The sequence below is a fragment of the Periplaneta americana genome, chromosome 2, assembly GCF_040183065.1.
Source record: "Periplaneta americana isolate PAMFEO1 chromosome 2, P.americana_PAMFEO1_priV1, whole genome shotgun sequence".
In the NCBI taxonomy this organism is placed as follows: domain Eukaryota; kingdom Metazoa; phylum Arthropoda; class Insecta; order Blattodea; family Blattidae; genus Periplaneta; species Periplaneta americana.
In genome coordinates, this window is record NC_091118.1 from 60,293,476 (window position 1) to 60,312,027 (window position 18,552).

At 42.3% G+C, this 18,552-nt stretch overlaps 1 protein-coding gene and 1 non-coding gene across 2 annotated transcripts in view; both read left to right on the forward strand.

Annotated features, from left to right (window-relative positions):
* LOC138694124 (uncharacterized) overlaps window positions 1-18,552 on the forward strand; it is a 563,234-nt gene that overhangs the window by 329,296 nt on the left and 215,386 nt on the right. The gene's annotated exons all lie outside the window — the stretch shown is intronic.
* TRNAS-ACU (transfer RNA serine (anticodon ACU)) lies at window positions 1,796-1,868 on the forward strand. Its single transcript has one exon. It is a non-coding gene; the product is annotated as a tRNA-Ser (tRNA).

Sequence of the window (18,552 nt, forward strand, 5' to 3'; positions counted from 1 at the left end):
GGCTTCTAAATCCCTTGGCTGACTCGACGATCAGGCAGAACTCGATTCAAGATGCCCCACCATCGGTAAACCTGAACACGTTCACAGAGAAGAGCACCGTGGTGAGGGAAATACAAGATATGGGATGATAAACACAGACAGGAAAAAACAAGATGAAATAGGATATGGAAATGGACAAGAGACAAAGGAAGAAAGATTTGAATGTGACACAAAGAGGTACAAGAGGGAAGGAAAATAAAGACGAGAAATGAAGATATAGACAGGAGAGAAAAGAACAAAGATACGAAAAGGAAGAAAAAAAGAGAGACGATAAGAAGTGAAACTAAAGATAAGAGAACAAGAAGACAGGAGAGAAATGCAAAGAAAAAGAGAGGGATAAGAAGCGAGGGAAAACAAAGTGGGACAAATGGAAAGAAAAAGAAGAGAGACAAGAGATCAAAATGAAAAGAAAAGGGATAAGAGGAGAGGAAAAGAAAAGAGACAATAGGAAAGGAAAAGAATAGAAACAAGAGGAGAGGGGAGGAAAGGAAAGGAAAAGAAAAGAAATGAAAGACAGGGAAAGGAGAAGAGACAAGAAGAAGGGAAAAGAAAAAAGAGGAAAGGACAAGAAAAGAAACGAGATAAATGGAGAAAAGAGAAGGGAACGAAAAAAAAAGAAAAAAAGCGCGGTAGGCAAGAAAAAAGAAAGAAGATAAGACGAAAAGGAAAAGAAAGGGACAAGAGGAAAGAGCCGGGAGAAAATGAAAAGATCTTTCACTGCAAACCCAGAATTCTCCTGTCTTTCCTATTTTCTACCTTTCTCTTAGTCTCTGCATATGAGCCATATATCTTAATGTCGTCTGTCATCGGATATCTACTTCTGCCCCGAACTCTTCTCCCGTTTACCATTTCTTCCAGTGCATCCTTCAGAAGGCAGTTTCTTCTCAACACGTGACCCAACAAATTGCTTTTCCTCTTTCTGATCAGTTTGAGCATTACTCTTTCCAACACAGCTTCTTTTCTTATTCTGTCTTGTTGTTAAATATTTAATTTAAATTGACTATTACACTTTTACTACGTCACACTACTTTTGACCAATAAAACGGTACGAAAGGACGTCTTTCAACCAATCATGGCTGCTTATCGCACAATTTTATCGCGTCCCTAGCATTTGTTTAATTTTATCGCGTCCCTAGCATTTGTTTAATTTTATCGCGTCCCTAGCATTTGTTTCTTTGTTTGCCAACATTTCAAACTGCACTGGTCTGGACGTCAAAAAACAGAAAATTACAAATCACTCCAGTCGATGCACAGCACTTTCAAATATGACTCTCATTGGCATTCAAGAACAAGAATTAATAAAGATCACTGGTCATATATGAAGAGCACCATTCGGAAATCCTGAATAAGTTGAGTGATACACCATGTACATCAACGAGTTCACTTCTTCTACGCACACGTCCAATATAACATCAACTGAACCACCAACCACTAAAACATTCAAATTTGAAAATTGTACTTTCAATAATTGTTTCTTTTAAAATTATTCATGTTTATTTTTTATTTCATCATCGTTAATTAAAACGTTTCTTGTTTATTTCATCATCCCTAATTAAAACTTTTCTAACACTTATGCAAATGTGGCTTTCAGGTAGTAGCTCCCTGTAAAGCAGGTTTGAATAATTTCAAGGGAAAATTGTTCCGGAGCCGGATATCGATCCCGGGATCTTTAGCTTAGCGCGCGAACGCTCTACCGACTGAGCTACCCCAGGAACTATACACGACACGAAAAATTGTGACGGTGTCTTGTATAGTTTCTGGGATAGCTCAGTCGGTAGAGCGTTCGCGCACTAAGCGAAAGGTCCCGGGATCGATACCCGGCCCCGGAACATTTTTTCTAACACTTGTTTATATTATTTAGGTTATGTTTGTTATAGCTTGTGCTATATGATATTATGGATAGTCACGTATCAGAGATTATTTAATACTAAGATCTATTGAAAATCATCTGTCAAGTGACGTTGATTACTGGGATCCGGATGATTGAAGTGGAATGCAAATGTCTTAATAAAAATGAAACTTAATCAACAAAGCCTTCTTGACTAGTAACCGTCCACAGAGTTCAATGACGATTCCATAGTTGGCACAAGTGATAACAAGAAAACAGCTAATCATAACACACTATTACCATCTAGCGGAATACAATGCTGCAATAATACATTTGAAGACAGTTCAGTATTTTCGTAAGTCAATATTTTATTGTATTGGAGTACTTCGTTACTTCTAATCTTTATATATTTTCTTCTAATCGTGTAATAGTCAATTAAATCCCACTAGAGTTTTGATTTCCTCTAAATAAATCAAAACCTCTAGTGAGATTACTGTTGATAAATCATTAAGCGCTCCTTCGGGGAGTAATATGAAAAGTACTACAAATATAATGGATATCTGTAATACCGATCGGACTGTATAACATGAGATACAGTTCCTTTTTTTTTATCCACCCTTGTTGAGTAACAGCATGCCTGACCGTGAGACGAGCGGACCCGGGTTCAAATCCTAGTTGGAATAAGTTACATGACTGATAAAATGTAATAAAGTTTAAAAAAGCAATATAACAGTTGTATTAACACGTGTGTTTGTATCAGGTTTCGGGGACTGCATCCCCATCATCAGTGATGTCGTCGTATGAGTTGACCAACTTTTCTTCACTAGCCATATTTGACAATAAAATACACAATTTGGTCAATTTTCAACTGTATTCATTAAAATTCAATAAATTGTTGTATTGTTTTTTAAATTTTATTGCATTTTATGAATTTTAATTAACACTGTTTAAAATTGACCAAATTACCTGAATGAGTTTTTTCCGGAGATTCCCCCTCAACACATTAAGAGCAAATGCTGGATAACTTTCGGCGCTGGACCCTGGACTCATTTCGTTCGCATTTTATCACCTTTAACTCATTCAGACTCTAGATAAGCACAACAGTCGATAAAGAGTCGTAAAATAACCACTTATAAAACTTCCTATTTTTACTACCACTGATGGTTGCAACATTCGCTTCTAAATTTTGATAGTCTTCCGAAAATATACATTGAGTTTGAGGTCTTTCTATCTTATTTGTCTATGGTATCTATTGTCCACGCGCCACACTTACTTCTACACTCTAGCTGAGGTTTGCGATCAATGTTTTTAGTATACTATATGCGAGCGTCCGTTCTTATTTGAATTCTAACGTTCAGTGACGTCACCAGTGCACGACATACACCACGAGTTATATAATGTCCTGTATTAGTCTATCTACTGTGAAGATCTAACCACAGTATGTGGGTAGTACATATAAGAGGAGGTTTTAGCACGGGCAAATTAAAAGTTCCCCCGACGGTCAGATATTTATGCAGGCAGAGTTAGATTAACAATTCAGCTTGTGTTTCTGTTTAAACTGACCGCCACAAAAGCTACTTTACATTTTATATCAGACTCTACTATCAAGCATCAGGCAAATAATTGTATGAGTATGACGGAAGGAAAGGGCGTTTCCGCTTATGTTCTTGGGCCATAATGTAACTTATGTTAATAATGTAAACTTCAAGAGGAAATTAAAATATTATGTAGTGCTCTAATAAATTTCCCTCGAATGGAAATCAGTTAGCAGTACGTAATAAATCGGTTATAACAATGCAATAACTTTTGTGCGAGATCGTGCTTATTTGCTTGGTTTCCTCACAAAACCAATCCGCGGAAAGTCTAAAATTCCACATTCAGTATTCCCAACCAAACACATAACAATTTCCGTCTTCTTACCGCTTAAGTGACATATTGATTTTACTGCTTTAGGCTTTTGACATATTATTTTTAGAGACGATCAATATAGTAATAATTATAAATTGGAAACTTACCACTGCAATTTCACCTAAATTGCACTGTTAATTATTGTTTTTAAATATTTGCAAAAATTAAGTAAACTCTACAACTCCACTAAAGTTACTGCATTCGTGATGCAAGTAACATTAAGTGGAGAAAAAATCAACAAGATTCCAGACTCATCATAGACGGGGGGGAAAAAAAGACAGACGTATATCACGGCCTGCTGGAGTATAGTAAACACAGAAAACATTTTAAAGCAACAATGTTGAAGATAGATATTTTTGTTTTGCAAATTTGCCGTCATTGAACAGAAACCAAGATGGAGATTTCATTGCAACTAATTAGAAATTCCTCTTTCAGGTATGTAATAAACGATCTTCGCACAAAATAATGTACGATAGACGAGTGGTATGTTTTGTTTCAATTCTCGGAAATTAAAAAAAGGTCAACTACGTTTCGCTTTTTCAAACTTTTCCTCGAACATGAAAACTTCAACATACCGCTCTTGTAACGCATATTACTATAATGACATGTTTTGCGATAAGTTTCAATTCTTTATACAGCGTGTCTGCAGGAACATTCCGGGGATATAAACTGCTATAATTCTGTCACTATGTGTTTTACGAAATTCATACCGATGTCATTAGGAAGAACAGCTCAAAGAATTTCACGAAATGCGTAATTGATAAATTGTTGACCGAAACAACAGATGGTAGCACAAGAAGAACGAGAAAAAACACCTTTTGCGCTATTTCGCTTGTCATTAAGGCATTGTTGGATATAAGCAAATTGTGTCCAATGATCTGAATGTTAAATTTTCAAGTCTGAATTCTGCAGCATTTAGAGGGTTATTTAGTTTATGGCGAATCCACAGGAACGTAGTTGGTGTGTATTGGAATATCATAGTACTCGGAGTGTAGTAAAAGTACAGCGAGCTTTCAGACAGAATTTCCATCATGAGGCACCTACCGACAAAGCCATTATGAAGTGGTATAGAGATTTTGTAGAGCATGGATGCGTATGTGGCAAAAGGAAAGACCATTCAGGGAAACGGCCTATCAGAGCGGAAACTGTAGAACGGATGCAGGAGGCGTTTGTACATATTAATCAACTTAATAACAATTAGATTAATATAATATATAAGAGAAGAGAATGAATGATCGAGTTAAAGAAGAAAACCAAATAAATTGTTATAATATAGCCTAATAGCTATTTAAATCAAGCCTTTAATGAGCATAAATTCTTAAGGAAAAAATATTAATATTTTCTAGGTGCTTTGATACAAATAATGGATAATTAATAAAGATGCACTAGGTACCTTCATAAAAGAATAAATTCACATATAAAAAAAAAAGTTCATTGACTGTTGAAATTATAGGCTTACTTCCTCTTATGAGAGAGCTTCTGAAATATTCCTTTGCAGCAGCTAAATTACATTATAGGAAGACATTCTTATAAGGTAAGTGTGTTAAAATTTGACATGGAAGAAATACCAGTGTGTTTGAAAGCATTCATTTCCTTGCATGGGATCTCTTACAAGCGCGTTCAGGTACTGCAGAACTCTCTCAAGTCTACAGGTATGCCACCTGAAGATCATAATCATAGCAACAAAAAACCTGATGATGTCTTCGAAAGTGTGCTCAACCACATTAAATCATTCAAGGGAAGAAAAAGCCATTATGGTGAGTCAAAAAGTGTTCGAATATAATATCTTCCCAACAATCTCAATATTAAAAAATGTATGAAAATGTGTCCTATGAATACTAAAGAAAGATTTTCAACACCAGATTTAACATATCATTTGGATATCCAAGCCGTGACATTTGCAATACTCGTACCTGTGACAAGTTTCAGGCTATCTCAAATTTACCAAAATAATCTCTCTGATAACATTGTGTCTTTTCTTCCTGTACGTGAACGTATACTATACACTCGTATACTCTTAGAATAACACGTATTTGCTTTGTTTCTGTGTTTACGGCTAGGTCCGGGCTGCCTTCTAAGCTTCGTACAACAATGACATATGACGTTTAATGTTCCAGCAACTCTAATAATCCTTTTTGGCATGTACAGTTCATATAGAGTGTTAGTTGGGAGGCCGGAGGGAAAAAGACCTTTGGGGAGACCGAGACGTAGATGGGAGAATAATATTAAAATGGCTTTGACGAAAGTGAGATATGATGGTAGAGACTGGATTAATGTTACTCAGGATAGAGACCCATGGCGGGCTTATGTGAGGGAGACAATGAACCTTCGTGTTCCTTGAAAGTCGTAAGTAAGTAAGTTTATTTATAGGCTCTTCACCATCTTAGGTTATATCACGTGTGTAGTATCTTTCGGTATTTATCAGTAGACTGTGAACTGTTCTGATTCTATTTTTATTGTCCTTTGTTATAAATATTTTTTATTCACTTTTAACCCCTGTAATCGCATAATAGTGTTAAAATATAAGGGCCATATTCATAGACATTCTTAGTGCGGGCTTCCGGTGCATGATCAGCGAACTAACGTTTTTCGTATTCATAAACTAGTGTTAGCGATATGATATGATATGAATCCTGTACAAGTAATCAGTAGATAGCCGGGGCTAGTTTAGCACGCTCGTAGCGTGGGCTAGCGAAATGTCTATGCATAGCACCCCATAACTTTAATTAACAATTAAGGCTGCTGTGCATAGACATTTCGCTAGCCCGCGCTACGAGCATGCTAAACTAGCCCCGGCTATCTACTGATTACTTGTACAGGGTTCATATCATATCATATCATGTCGCTAACACTGGTTTATGAACACGAAAAACGTTAGTTCGCTGATCATCCACCGGAAGCCCGCGCTAAGAATGTCTATGATTATGGCCCTCAAATTTTAAAAAGTGTTAGGATTATTAAAAAAGGTAATATACCTTAATGACAGACGGTACCATTTCGACACTGATGATGACACTACACCGGTGCCCAAACGGTACCGTCTGTCAATAAGGTATATACTGCTCCCTCCATATAGGAGAAAGTCAACGTTTACCTACTTTGATATAACACGCGGAACAAGTCCGCTGCAATCGGCAAGCATTATGTTTAGATAGAGCATAAATAAATACATCAGTAGATAAATATAAAAGTAAGTAAATAAATAGATTAGTTCAATTAAAGAATTAATTAAATATTACCATAAACTCTCCAGCAATAGGCTATACTTCATATTTACGCTGTTTTCAAGGTGTTGAATAGTATTTACTTTGTGAGAAATGCTCAGACGTGAACGTGTTTGTGACATGATGTCTTACCGGTATGCGGGGGCTTGGATTCTAGTTAGAACAACAGACCACGTTGTACTGTTTCGCTGCTCTCTTTAGACTCAAAGCATTCTACTAAATAGACGGAGCAGTGTACTACTTTTTAAAAATAATCTTAACACTTTTTTATGTTTAATTTTCAAGAAAGTTTTATGTTTTTATAATAAGTGTTGAAATGAACATCAAGACAAATTTATTATCATTATTATCATTATCATTATCATTATCATTATTATTATTATTATTATTATTCACCTCTCCTGAGGCATGTGGACGTGAATCCAGTCTCTTGTTCGGTCTCGGCCCTCCATGGGCTATCGCGCCACGGATTATTCTTAATATCCATGAAATTAAACCATTGACACTTCAACTTTAAGATCTATATAAAGATCTAGACTTACCAACTAACACAATTTCATTTTCACTTACTGACTACAGTACATAAATGTTTATTCATGCTGCAAGCTTTACAATCAAGACCGTATTGTGGATGAATACACGTCTGGTGATGAAAGTAATGGTTGATATATATCTTAAGAAAGTATCCCAAAGGCATCTGAGCTCGAATGCCTTTTATAAACTTCGCTTTGAAGCGTAAAGATTTCTTTTCAGATGTCTAGCTTGAGGCGTACAACGAAGGTTTTTATGTTATTACGCTTCAACATGAAACCCTTTTATAAGAGATTCTCATTGAAAATATTACTTATATATCTAATGATATATGAAATAAGGAGCAACTTCTCAATCAAAGCAATGTAAATTATATCCTGTTTTATTTTACCACAGGTAATGAATAGACAAGGAAACAGGCGGTTATAAGCAGCCAGTTACATGTTTAAAATTGCTTGTCTTCAATTTTCACGATAAGTGTGACCAAGAGACAAGTTGTATCAGACGCAAGTCACTGTTGTAGGTTCGTTATCATTAGAGGTTGGAACCGGGATACTTTAGCAATCAATGCACACAAGCACTGACTATAGCTTTTACACACTCGGTACTGGGCACACACTGCGGACTTTTCCTTATTCAAAATTATTCCCAATACTTTTCGATTGCTGGTAAAATTCATGTTCTGAGAATAATAAGTTAATTAAGGAGAGGGATGGTATTTCTTGGTGAAAAATGAGTAAATTTTCAAAAAAAAAAAAATCTTTAAAATACCCTGTGATATGTGTGGAATGCATAGCATAACATTTTGTGGGTATTTGTGCCCTTATCGGATGCTGAGTCGCCATTTTTAAACTTCCTGCATTATGGATTTTTAAATCACTCGCCCACTTTTATTGTTGTTTCCGGTAAATTACATTTTCAAAAAAAAATGTTTTCTTTAAAATACCCTTTGATATGTGTGTAATGCATTGCATAACATTTTCTTGATATTTGTGCCCTTATCGGATGTTGAGACGTCATTTTTAAACTTCCTGCGCTATGGATTTTTAAATCACACGCCCGCTTTTATCGGTTTCCAGTAACTTCATTTTTTTTTTGCTACATTGCCAGACAAAAATGGATATAATTTCTGAACTATTAAAGACACATGCATGAAATTTAGAACACACATTATTTAAACTATTAGGAAACTTGTCTCTGTAACAGAATTTTGTTAATTGATTTCATTTTAAAAATACGTTCGTTTGTTTGAAAGAAAGGAAATCAGAAAATTGTTATTAAATTTTAATTGTTTATTTTACAAATGTAGGGACTAATATCAAAATTCTGTTCCAGACAGTTTGTAGAACATGCTTTTGCAAATACATTGCATAAAACTGTTTGAATCTATCTTTAAAAACTGTTTAGATATATCGGTTTTAGTACAATCCTGCATTGCGTATATTTTTTTTTCAAATTTGGGCCCCCAAATAATTTTTTTTTTTTATATTTTGGTTGAGTTGCCACAGCTATGAGCTCTCTACATACAAAAAATTAATATTTTACACCAAATAGGAAAAAAAATTAAAAAAAATACTATCCTCTCCCCTTAAGTAATAAAATATCGCTGCAATCGAAAAAGTACTGGGAATAAATTTGAATAAGGAACAAAAAAAAGTTTCCTTCCCAGGCAGGATTCGAACCACGAAAGTCTTAGTTACTAGTCTATCGTGCTCTGGAGTGAACAAGGCTCTGAAATCAGCTACAAGGGTCGGTCCGGTTTTTTTTGCCACTACTGTACATGAATACATACCTTATACATGCAAGGTTCCTTCTTCTTCGGTTTCGTTGCGGGCATTACAATGAGTAACAAAATAGATCCGAAGATTTGCGAACTGAAACGTCCTGCGGCGATCACTCAAACAGTTTTTATATTTTGAAAACGACCGTTCAACATCACAGGATGTCAATGCTGAATGCAAATAATACGACTGGTGTTTCGACATTGCACTTGTACACGTTACCAAATACAGTAGAGCGTCTCGTTTAGGCACAGTGAAAACATAAAGAAAGTGCAGGTAGCGTGTGGGGGAGGACGAGCCGTACGATGAACACGGGGATGCACAAGGTTTTAGTTACAACATTTATGGCGGAGCATTAATTGAAATTATATTTTCCAATAACACACAAAACAAAAGAACACAAATTACATAATTATGTTAGTCATACTTACTTACTTACTTACTGGCTTTTAAGGAACCCGGAGGTTCATTGCCGCCCTCACAAAAGCCCGCCATTGGTCCCTATCCTGAGCAAGATTAATCCAGTCTCTACCATCATATCCCACCTCCCTCAAATCCATTTTAATATTATCTTCCCATCTATGTCTCGGCCTCCCCAAAGGTCTTTTTCCCTCTTGCCTCCCAACTAACACTCTATATGCATTTCTGGATTCGCCCATACGTGCTACATGCCCTGTCCATCTCAAACGTCTGGATTTAATGTTCCTAATTATGTCAGGTGAAGGATGCAATGTGTGAAGCTCTGCGTTGTGTAACTTTCTCCATTCTCCTGTAACTTCATCCCTCTTAGCCCCAAATATTTTCCTAAGAACCTTATTCTCAAAAACCCTCTATCTCTGTTCCATGTTAGACATACAGAGAATGAAATTCATGACCGTAAAATGCTGCTTGAAAACAACATCATATAGACTAAGTAACAAAATTTGATTTTTTATATTGAATTATTTAGGCCAACAGAAAGGAAAAACAATGGTAGAGATGAAGAGAATGTGTAGAGACCGGAAAAAATGGATGAAATGGACGGAGTGAGGCGAACCCGACGCTTAGCAGCAGAAGGGACTGAAGAAGAAGAAGAAGAAGAAGAAGATATTGAATTATTTCAACACTAAAATTCTGCAATGATTGGGAAAATTGGCGTAAGTCAGTTTCCACCAACATTTTTTGTTAATTTATTGACAACTTACGGAACATCTGCTCGCTTGGGAAAAAAGAGACATTTTTCTCCCATTACAATAATTCATACAGAAGAAAATCAAATTGACATAAACCACTGTGAAGACCATTTTTTTCCTTCTTTTGTAAAATTAACATTTTTGACTTGTGCCACTTTTCCCGAGCACTACAGAATTCCTTGTTTGTTAAAATGTGTATATGATATTGTTATGCAATTTGTGTTCTTTTATTTTGTGTTTTTTGGAAAATATGTCAATTAATGTTAATTAATATAATTAATTGTTACTAAAACCTTGTGCATCCCTCGTGTTTATCGTACGGCTCGACCTCCCCCACACGTTACCTGTACTTTGTTTACGTTTTCACTGTGCCTAAACGAGACGCTCTACTGTACACGTAAACACTGTGACAAACAACCTCGACACTAACGTCAGACAACTGTTCACTATGACTGCGCACAGTACTCTGCTGGCTTAGGGTCGGTTCCTACAGCGCGCAACAGGTCATTTTGCGTTCTTAACTAAATGTACCTACGAGAGTAACGTCACGTGTCTAAGCTCCGTTGTGCATCAACCTATTGCCGCCGTAAAGGTATCCCAAGCCCGCGGTCTAGTTATCATCGGTTTGTAATTAAATTGCAGACATGCCTACTTTCATGCATAATGCTCGAGTCACTTGCAATTGAAGACCTAACTTTCTGAAAGATACGATGAAAGAGTAGTGGAACGGAGAAAAAGTCTCTCCGGCACCGGGATTTGAACCCGGGTTTTCACCTCTACGTGCTGATGCTTTATCCACTAAGCCACACCGGATTCCCATCCCGGTGTCGTATCGAATCGTCTCAGTTTAAGTTCCAAATCTTGGGTTCCCTCTAGTGGCCTGCCCTCTGCACTACGTCATAGATGTCTATGAACGTAGGACAATGTCCACATATGTGCGGAGGTGCACTCGTATTAGTGACCGATTGGCCGGGATCCGACGAAATAAGCGCCGTCTTATATATATTATTTTAATGTACTGAAGCATATATTAAGTTTCCATGCAGATATTCTGCGTCATCGTATGATGAAAGAGTAGTGGAACGGAGAAAAATTCTCTTATGTGAGGGCGGCAATGAACTTGCGTGTTCCTTAAAACCATTTGTAAGTAAAGTGCATCGCTGCAATGCTCAACGAAGGTTGAACAAAGCAGTGAAAAGGAAAAGGTGGTGCATAAGGGCCGTAGTTTTTAACTGTCTTGGGTTTCCAAGAAATTTCCATGGGTATTGTTTTATTTTTTGTAAAATATTGTGAACTTTATTAGTAACAACAATGTAATTTATTCGTCACAACAATAATTCCTTTCTACAATTCACCTTAAACGCTCTTGTCAACAATTGTATCTTCACTCAACACAGTATTCGTTATAGCACTCCACCGACGACAATGACAATTTACTTGGACTATTACGCACAACAATGAACTGTTAATCTTAACTAATATTTACAAAGCACTATTTACAAATCAGAACTATCAGTTCTCAGTTCACAGTTCTTCTATCTCAGTCACTCGAGTTCACAGTATCTCGAACCACAGACCTTCAGAGACAGTTCACTGTACTCGAACTCGGGTCCCTCCAACTGCGGTCCACTGCACTCGAACTCAGGTCCCTCCAACTGCGATCCACTGCACTCGAACTCAGGCCTTCGGATGCTGACGCAGATGCGGACGCACACTCGAGTCGAACTCCGGTTGGCTTGCTTGCTCTGGCTTTCTCACTGACTGAATAACTGAAAACTCTGACTCTCGTTCGCTGGCGACTGCTCTTTTATAGCAAAATCATAGTTGCGAGAACCTTCTACAGGTGTGTAGAGAATTATCTCATATCTCTACATCGACAGACGTCTGGAATAATCGGGAAGGTCGTTCCACATCCACTGCGTAGCAGCTGCGCGCGCAGACTCGTCGCGTGACGTAATACACCCTCTCTCCCTTCTCTCCACCGCGCGACGTCACCCAATGTTCCGTGGAGCCCGTGCGATCTGCTTTCTTGCGGGACGCTGGTCGTGAGTTCGATTCTCACGTCGCTGTCACATTGCCCCCTCCTTAGGGCTGCTCGTCCCGGGCAGTCCCTTGGTAGGCTGCTAATCGGTCCAGATGCACCACCATCATCTTCCCTCGAGGTTGTCGCTGGATCCGGTACACCACGTCGTTGATCCGGGTCACCACGCGGTATGGTCCATCCCAGGCACGCTGCAGCTTTGGTGATTTCCCTTTGGTCCTGGTAGGTCGATACAGCCACACCAGGTCGCCCTCCTGGAATCCTGCAGAGTTGGCCAATCTGTCGTAGCGCACCTTCATCCTGTCGCTGGCCATCTTGAGGTGCTCTCTGGCCAGTTGGTGAACTCCATTCAACTTCTCGGTGAGTTCTGCCACATAGTCAGTTGCTGGCTGGTCGGCGCTGGGTGGCGTGCCAAACAGCAGATCACAGGGCAGGCGCAGCTCTCTCCCGAAGACCATGTTTGCCGGTGTCATCCCTGTTGTATCGTGGACCGAAGCTCTGTAGGCCAAGAGGAACAGTGGGACTCTGGCATCCCAGTCCCGTTGATGGTTGGACACCACCTTCCGCAGATGCTCTTCCAAGGTTTTGATGTAGCGTTCCACCATACCATCGGACTGTGGGTGGAGGGGAGTGGTCCTGGTTTTATGCACCCCCAGACGCGCGAACAATTCTCCCATCAGGTTGGATTCGAAGTTGCGCCCCTGATCGCTATGCAATTCCCGGGGCACCCCGAATCGGCAGATGAAGTTGTCAAGCAGCGCGTCGGCCACCGTCGAAGCCTCTTGGTTAGGAATCGCGTACACCTCTGGCCATTTTGTGAAGTAATCCATGGCTACTAACAGGTAGCGGTTCCCGCGATCCGTGACCGGGAACGGTCCAGCAACGTCGATGGCGATCCTCTCAAAAGGAGCTCCCACGTTGTACTGCTGCATGGCTCCCCTGCTGCGGGTCCTTGGTCCGCGACTGGCTGCACAGGTGTCGCATCTTCGGCACCATTGTTCCGTGTCGGTTCTCTGATGCAACCAATAGAACCTCTGCCTTAACTTGTCCAGCGTCCTGTTGGCTCCCAGGTGGCCTCCAGTCACTCCAGCATGAGTCTCCTCCAGCACTTCCTTCACCTTGCTCCTGGGCAGGACAAGTTGTTCTATGTGGGTCCTTCCATCGGCCGACTCCCAAATCCTCTTCAGGATACCGTCCTTGACAGTGAAGGATTCCCACTGGGCCCAGTAGCTCTTGTAAGTGGTGCTACGGTTGGCGATATCGGCCCATACTGGTCTCTGGCCGGACTCCACATCACGTAGTAGCTGTCCAATGTTTGGGTCCTCCAGCTGCTCCCTCCTTATGGCGGCGTTATCCCATCCTGGGCTCGGCTGGGCGGCAATTGCTCGGACTGCGTGGGCGCCATCCCGCTCTTCTACTTTCAGGCAGTGTTTACAGCCATCCGGGCACGGGCGTCGTGATAAGGCATCAGCGTTGGAATGTTTCTTCCCTTGTCGGTGTTCGGAGGTGAAGTTGTACTCCTGCAGTCGTTGAACCCAACGGGCGGTCTGCCCCTCCAGATTCTTGAAGCCCAATAGCCAGGTGAGTGCAGAATGATCTGTCCTCAGATGGAACTCCTGGCCATACAAATATTTGTGGAAGTGCTTCAGGGCTTCCACAATGGCAAGAAGTTCTCTACGCGTCACACAGTAGTTTCTCTCAGCCTTGGATAGTGTTCGGCTGAAGTAGGCAATCACCCTCTCTTGCCCGTCCTGTTCCTGAGAGAGTACTCCGCCGATGCCTACGTTGCTAGCGTCCGTGTCGAGCGTGAACTTCCTTCCAGGGATGGGATATCCTAGTACAGGAGCAGTGCAGAGCGCCTCTTTCAGCGACTGGAAGGATGACTCCGCCTCGTCTGTCCACTGGAATTGTCGTTTCTCCTCGGTCAGCTGGGTTAGAGGCTTAGCGATGTTGGCGTACCCAGCTACGAACCTTCTGTAATAAGTGCAGAGGCCGAGAAAGCGGCGCAGCTCCTGCTTGTCCCTCGGTCTCGGCCATCCTCTGACGGCTTGTAGCTTCTCCGGGTCCGTGGCCACTCCGTTGGTCCCTACTACGTGTCCCAAGTAGTTGACCTTCTTCTGGAATAGATGACATTTCTTCGGGTTCAACTTCAGTCTGGCTTGTCGCAGTCTCTCGAACACTTTCCTCAGGTTCAACAGCTGTTCGCCGAAAGTCTTGCCCACCACGATGACGTCATCAAGGTACAGCAAACAGGTGTCGTATGTCAGGCCTCTCATTACGGACTCCATTAGTCTCTGGAATGTAGCCGGGGCGTTGCAGAGGCCGAACGGCATAACGGTGAACTGCCATAGTCCTTGGCCTGTAGAGAATGCCGTTTTCTCCTTATCCTCCGGATGTAGCGCCACCTGCCAGTATCCTGACTTGAGATCCAACGTCGAGAACCACTCTGCTCCGGCCAGGGTGTCCAAGGTGTCGTCAATTCGTGGAAGGGGAAAGCAGTCCTTCTTGGTGACGTCATTCAGTCTTCTGTAGTCCACGCAGAAGCGCAGGTCCCCATTCTTCTTCTTCACCAGCACCACAGGTGATGACCAAGGGCTGTCGGATTCCTCGATGACCCCTCTTGCTTTCATGTCCTCCAGTTGGTTGTCAATCTCCCTCTGTTTAGCTAGAGGGACGCGTCGAGGAGGTTGTCTGATTGGGCGAGCATTTCCGGTGTCGATGCGGTGCTGGACTTTCTCCGTTCTCCCGTAGTCATTTTCAGACAGACTGAACACGTCCTGAAATTCTGTCAGTAGATCGTGGACTTGTCTTCTTTCTCTTTTGCTTAAATTCGCCGGCAATTCTCGAGCCAGCTCTTTCAGTGATGGGTCTAGATCTGGATGTGGTCGGTGACACTCCTCGTTTTCTGCCAGCGACGTCACAGACACCACCGGCTCGACGCTACCTAGTACAGTTCCACTAGGCACCTCCTTGTCCCGATTGGTGACATTCAGGACCCTCACCGGTACCACCTTCTGATTCGGGAGTAGGGATCTGGCCACATAAACCCCATCTATCGGAGTTGTTTGCGAATCGAGGAGCAGGTTTCTCTTAGGTTGTCCGTCCAGTCTTGCCGTCACCACCATCTCGCAGCCTGCCGGGATTGTCACATGATTCTCCAGGGTGAGTCTGCTGGCCATGGGTTGGTCTTCGACGTCCGTCAGGAACACTTCATCCTGACCAAAACGCAGGATACGGCGCCTGACGTCCACCGTTGCATCGAAGATCCGCATGGCGTCGAGTCCCAGGATGACGTCTTCAGTGATGTTGGCGACGAACACCCACATCTCCAGTCTCCTCTTTCCCAATGTCAGATCCAGGAAAACCTCCTTTTGGATGGGCAGGTTCTCGCCTGAGGCTGTACGTAGCTCATACCGGCGCAGCGGCGTCCTCCCAGGTAGGCCACGCACGACTTCCGGTCTGGCGATAGTAAGCGACGCCCCGGTGTCTACCAGTACTCTGCATGGGCGGCCTCTTATCCATCCGTCAGCAATCAGCCCATCGTCGCATCTTCTGTTAACCGTCTTCAAGATCAGCCGAGGGGATGGTGATGACGGCGCCGACGTGCCCCTCGTCGCATCGGCCCCTTTTAGTTTTCCTGTTTGTGACCAGATCGGTCACAGTCCCTCCTCAGGTGTCCAGGCTCGCCGCAGGACCAGCAGGTGGGCACTCCTCGTCTTCGTCGCTCGGGTGATTTCGGTTGACGTTCCTCGACGTCGGCCGCCGCGACGCTCCTAATCCGGTGCGATGCCGAGACGTTCACCGTCAACTTGGCTGCCTCCATCCTGAGGGCCGCCGCCAGAGCTGCATTGATGGTGCGATGCTCTGCCAGGAGTAGCTGTTGCTTTATTTCCGGGTCTCGAACTCCGCTGCCGAAGGTGTAGGCCGCCTCTCCAGCGATGAAGTCATTAGGTAGGCCCCTGAGCGCCTTATGGGCCAGTTGTTCCACCGCCATCGCGAATTCTTGCAGGGACTCGCCTGACTGTTGGACCCTCGTTTTCAGTTGGGTCCTGAACGCTGCCGCAAGTTGATGGTCACCATAACGTCCCTCCAAGGCCGCCATTATCTCAGCGGCTGTCCCATCTTCTGGAACGCTGTGAAGAATCTCCGACGCCTGTCCCTGAAGCGCGGCCAGCAGCTGAGTAGTTTTCTCTGCTGGCGTCCACCCATTGTGCTCTGCGATGGCCTCGAACTGGCGACGGAATATCGCCCAAGACGTCGTACCGTCGAACTTCGGCGTCTTGACGTTGTGATGTCTGACTGAAGGCGATGATTCCGCAGGGGCACTATATGGAGTCCTCAACTCTGTGGCCGCTTCTTGCATGGCACGTCGAACCTCCTCGGCAACTATCTGTTTATGTTCTCTAGCCTGGCGATCCACCAACGCGAGGATGTGCTTGTTTTCTTCAGCATGTTTTTCCATCACCTCACTCGTCTTGTCCAGCAATTCGCTCGTCTGCTCTTGACGGCGCTCGAGATCGCGGATTTTGCCGTCGAAATGGTCTACCTCCTGCCTCAATTCGGTTACTGCCTCGTTTATAGTTGTAAAATTCTTGTTTAGGTTGTCAAGGTCGGCTTTGAGTTCGTCTTTCACGATGGCGACAATTCCATCTACGTGGGCTGAAACGCTTTCAATTTGCGTAGTGACGTCATCTTTCACTCCGCTTATGTCGCCTTTCACTCCGCTTATGTCACTTTTCATCTCCGTTTTCACTTCACTTATGTCGTTCTTAACCTCACTGATGTGCTTGTTCATGTTATCTTTTACTTCACTAATGTGCATGTTCATTTCTGCTTTCATTTCTGCGATGGCTTGCAGGATCTGCTGTAGGTTCTCCATTGTCGATAATATCCCACTTCTGACACCAATGTGAACTTTATTAGTAACAACAATGTAATTTATTCGTCACAACAATAATTCCTTTCTACAATTCACCTTAAACGCTCTTGTCAACAATTGTATCTTCACTCAACACAGTATTCGTTATAGCACTCCACCGACGACAATGACAATTTACTTGGACTATTACGCACAACAATGAACTGTTAATCTTAACTAATATTTACAAAGCACTATTTACAAATCAGAACTATCAGTTCTCAGTTCACAGTTCTTCTATCTCAGTCACTCGAGTTCACAGTATCTCGAACCACAGACCTTCAGAGACAGTTCACTGTACTCGAACTCGGGTCCCTCCAACTGCGGTCCACTGCACTCGAACTCAGGTCCCTCCAACTGCGATCCACTGCACTCGAACTCAGGCCTTCGGATGCTGACGCAGATGCGGACGCACACTCGAGTCGAACTCCGGTTGGCTTGCTTGCTCTGGCTTTCTCACTGACTGAATAACTGAAAACTCTGACTCTCGTTCGCTGGCGACTGCTCTTTTATAGCAAAATCATAGTTGCGAGAACCTTCTACAGGTGTGTAGAGAATTATCTCATATCTCTACATCGACAGACGTCTGGAATAATCGGGAAGGTCGTTCCACATCCACTGCGTAGCAGCTGCGCGCGCAGACTCGTCGCGTGACGTAATACACCCTCTCTCCCTTCTCTCCACCGCGCGACGTCACCCAATGTTCCGTGGAGCCCGTGCGATCTGCTTTCTTGCGGGACGCTGGTCGTGAGTTCGATTCTCACGTCGCTGTCACAATATGTAAGAGATTTTTATACAGGGACATCATTCTATTTTTACTTCAATTTTTATTGTACCTGAGTTTTTGAATGTACTTCACTCCCACCCCCTCTACTAGTAAATTTCCAACCGTTTTCCTCACAGAACCAAACGTATACAGTCAAAGTCGCCTTAAGGTCGTAGTAAACAGAAACAGTATTAAGTTAGTGAGTATAGTACGTTCCAGAAATATGTTCGCGTTTTCCAGTGATGAAACAGCTTTCAATATTGAAGCATATTTTCGCACAGATACTGTCGTCCGTTTGCCTACGTCGCATCCCGATTTCCCTCACCCGCAACTGTTTAAAAGAA